Source organism: Rattus norvegicus, chromosome 9, assembly GCF_036323735.1.
Source record: "Rattus norvegicus strain BN/NHsdMcwi chromosome 9, GRCr8, whole genome shotgun sequence".
Classification (NCBI taxonomy): Eukaryota; Metazoa; Chordata; class Mammalia; order Rodentia; family Muridae; genus Rattus; species Rattus norvegicus.
In genome coordinates, this window is record NC_086027.1 from 68,965,183 (window position 1) to 68,969,546 (window position 4,364).

The window sequence follows — 4,364 nt, forward strand, 5'->3', positions numbered from 1 at the left end:
CCCTGATTGACCCATTTTAAAAGTTTGGGTGTTTGTTGTTGTTTTCCTGAGACAAGGTCTCACCATTTAGTTCTGGCTATGCTGGAAACTCACTCTGCAGACCAGACTCGGTCTTCAGGAGTGTTGGAATTAAAGGGCTGGGTCACTAAGCCTGGTTGTATGCACACAGATTCAGCCAACTGGGGCCCGCCTGGCTCTATAGAGCAGAGCAGGCAAGGGCTTCTTCAGTTTTGGCAGATTGCTCTCAGAGGAAGGCTGGACTCAGGCTGGCTCAGCCAGCTCTAGATGTTCCTGGAGAAAGAATACTGTCTTCAAAGGGATCTAACCTTGGGAGGTTCATGATGCTCCAGCCTCCAGGACTTGACCTGTAGCTGCAAGGAAGCCTCCTTCCTGTCTGAGCCTTGGGATTCCACGCTATGGCTGCAGATGGGAATTCATTCAGCTGTCTTCAGCCTCCAAGTTCTGACCAGAGACAGACTCCAGCCTCTGCCTGTCTGCACACTCAAACTCAAGGTTGGCACCCCAAAGCTTAACTAGTGTTCCACCTGCAACACTGCTCTCTCAGGTGTGTTAAGAGCAAAGTCCTAACATTTGCAGCTTCTCACAGGCACCTGCAGCCTGCTGAAGGCACAGGGTTGTAGCCTCCTAGCTGACATTCTGTTGCCATCATGAATCTCAATTCCTCCTTCCGTGTTTGAACTGTTATGCCTGCATGGCAACTAAGCTCCCCTTGCTTTGCCTTAGGTATATGTCCATCCCATTGTTGGGGAGGGCAAGGCAAGAGTTTGTCAGAAAACTCTCAGTATTGTCTGGGATGCCTCCTAACCAGCTATCTGTTTCTTCAGAATTCAACCATCCCTTTTTGGAAAATAGTCTCACAAGACTCAAGAGGCTCCTGAAATACCCAAGATCCACGGTTAGGGAAGCCAAACAGTTGCTTCTGAGAAGAGTGTTGAGTGTGGCTGGGGCCAGTGAGCAGGCAGCTCTAGGGATGTAACTTTTGAGTTGTCACTGTGTTGAGGTGCACTTTTTGGTGACTATCATTGTATCATTCATGATCCTGTAAGTTACCCTCACCTATGCATCTAGAAAGTTACCTGCTAAACTCACTGCTTTGGTCCACTGTCAGTGCCTGGTCTACCCTGAACAGATGCTGTTTACATCTCCCTAGGAAGTCACACAACACTAGCATGTTTATCCCAGTTTTCTTCCATTAGATGCTTTGCTGTTCTATCCTTATGCATTTCTGCAGCCTTGTCTCCTAGAACTGTGTCCAGTGCAAACTTAGATCCCTAATCAATGTCTATTCTATCAATGACTGTAACAAAAAGGCCTAGTGGCCAGCTCACACATCATACCTAAACAGAATTAGACGCCCCTCCCCCAAGGAACAAATGACTCCAAAACCACTTTTAAGGTCTTATCATTACAATGGTATGTTTAAGGTATGACCATTACAGTGGTATGTTTAGGGTATTGCCATGTCAGGAGTGTGTTTAGGGTATTGCTATGTCAGTGGTATGTTTGTTCCTTGGACTATTTTAAGTAATGCTTCCTCCAACAGTTAGAACTGAATTCAGGAGACAAGTTACCTTTTCCTGCTCTACCTGAAACAGCCAAGGAACACAGCAGGAAGTCAGCACCACCGAATGTAGAAATGTCTCTTGGCAAACCATGCTGAACTAGTGATACTTCTGGGCAGTCATCAGGATTTCCTCAGGATATTCCTATTTATACAGGGTTGATCAAGGTCTTTAAATGGCTTATACTAGTGCCTTAAGAAATGAGTAAGGCAGAGTTGGGCATGGTGGTGTACACCTTTGATCCCAGCACTCAAGAGGCAGAGGCAGGCAGAGATCTGTGAGTTCAAGGTCAGCCAGATCTATATAGCAAGAGCTACACAGAGAAAACTGGGAAAAACAAAAACCAGAAAACAACAAAATAAAGGATTTAACACTCCTAAAATGTTTACATGAGAAAACTGAATTAAGTATATACAGTTGCCACTTTTCCACGAACATAAAACTTTATACTTAAAAATGTCCTTCATTATAGATTTTTAGAAAGTAAGAATGACTTGGGGTGTGGGGCTCCACAATGAGATCAAAACTGGGAGTAGGGCTCCCTCCCCCCCCCCCCCCCCCCGCTTTTTTAACTTAAGACAAGGTCTCACTGTGTAACACCCTGACCAGGAAGTCACTCTGTAGACCATGGTGGCCCAAGCTCAGGGATCTACTTGCCTTGGCCTCCTGAGTGCTGGATTAAAGGCACTGGACACCATGCCCAACACGATCTTTACTTTTTAAAATATTTGTTTTAATGGTTTTGTCTGTTTATGTATATGCATCAAATCAGAAACTGTCACTAAAGCACCTGAAACTGCAGTTACAGATGGTTCTGAGTCCCAAATTAAAATGTTTTATAAGTTGCTTTGGTCATAGGATCTTATCACAGCTCATGCGCACGCACACAAGCACTCACCAACGCAAAGGGTTAATTGTATAATTATGTGCACATCGAACATTGATGGTTTCCTAGCACCTGGAAGGCATAGATATATAGCTATGCATAGTTGATAAGATCGAAGTGGAATTCGAATTCCAAAGAGAGGGATTTTGTGTTTTACATAAAAATTTTAAGTGCCTTGCTTTCTCTGCGCCTTCTCCAGGTTAGGCAAGGTTTCCTTTTCATATTTGCCATGATAAATACCATTCCTTCTAGGAATCTAAAGACCGGAGGAAGTAAACTCTGCTGGTGTATGAAGTGCACTTCCTTTCAAGCTGCTACCTAGGACCTTCCTGTGCCTCCCTCACTAGGAAACAGCCTGCACCCTCACCTGTGCAGGAGAGGCTCAGCTGCCTCACACGGGACTCTCCACAGCTGATTTACCTCCCACTGCTGTTTACAACTTTTTACCACCTCCTATTTCTTTCTCTCACTTGGGACACTAGGGTGGCTAAATTCTAATGCCTGCCTCCTACACTTTGTGCTTTTTCCCTCTTATCCCTAAGAACATTCTGGAGTTTAGTAATTCAGTTTTCCCCTTTAATTGAGTTAATTAGGTATATTCAGCTTAAATGTGGGTGTGTATAAGCACACATATTTAACACAAGGCCTCAAACATGGTAACTAACTAATGGTATCACTAAATTATCCTCTAAGCCTAAATTTAAATTTAGGATGTTTATTGTAAATACTAATAGACATTGGTTAAGTATATCTGGCCTCAACATAGTTACAGACTCCATTCCTACAAAAGAGCCTACATAATCCCTCTACTCCAACGTATCCCAGGGAAGCAGGCAGCTCCAGGTGAGCCTCAGACAGAGGAGACTCACAGAAGTGAACGCAGTAAGAGCCCAGGTTTCGGCAGGAAGTAAAGGGACCAGGGAAAGGAAGAAAATTTTCAAAGAAAAGGCACATTAAAAGAAGGTTAGGTCTTTCAGACTTGTGTTGGCCTCTTATTTTCCTGTTTATGGACTGAGTTTGGCAGGTTAAATGGCTTAATACAATCCTTGCCACGATACCTGGCCTCTGCCTTTGCACACACAGTCTGAGCAGAAGCAAGGTTGCTGTGGAACTGGGATTGAGACTAAGACTAGGCAAAGGGCCAGTTTTGGATGCCACGTCCTTTTTTCTTGTCTTGATACGTGGGCCTCTCACCTTTGCTCTTCAGAGTGCCTGAATGCATGTGTGTGCATCATTGGTGTCTGGTGCCCAGGAAACAGACTTACAGATAGTTGGGAGCGGCTGCATGGGTGCAGGAAATGAAATCCAGGTCCTTTGCAGGTGCAGCAAGCACTCTGACCTGCTGAGCTGCCTCCAGCCCGGCCTTTTCAGGGGAAGGTTTGTTTTTTTAACTATTTGCTTTTTAATGTTAGGTGACTGTTTTTCCCATTCTTTCATTAACTTTTTTTTAAAAATTTATTTACAGGTTAGTTGTGTGTGTGCCATAGCATGTGTGTGGAGGCCAAAGGGCAGCTTGCAGGAGTTGATTCTTTCAGACCTGAGAACTGAACTCAGTTTATCAGAACTGGCAGCATCTTTCCCCTCTGAGCCATTTTAATGACCCTCCTGTAAGTTTTCATTTTCTTTATTTCTTCTGAGACTGAGTCTCATCCTGATCCTGATTTGAACTAGTTATGAAGCCAGTCCTAGCTCACACCCTAAGCCACCTGCTTCTACTTAAATGCTAGGGTTATAAGTGTGTGCCGTGATGCCTGGCTCCTATAGCATTGTAATTCTTTCCTAGATGCTTTCCTTCAAACAGCTAACTAAAAAGCCAAGAAATTTAAAAAAGCTACTATACTTGTAAAATATTCCTTTAAAAGGTGATTCTGAAACTCAAGTTTTAGGAGTCTGCA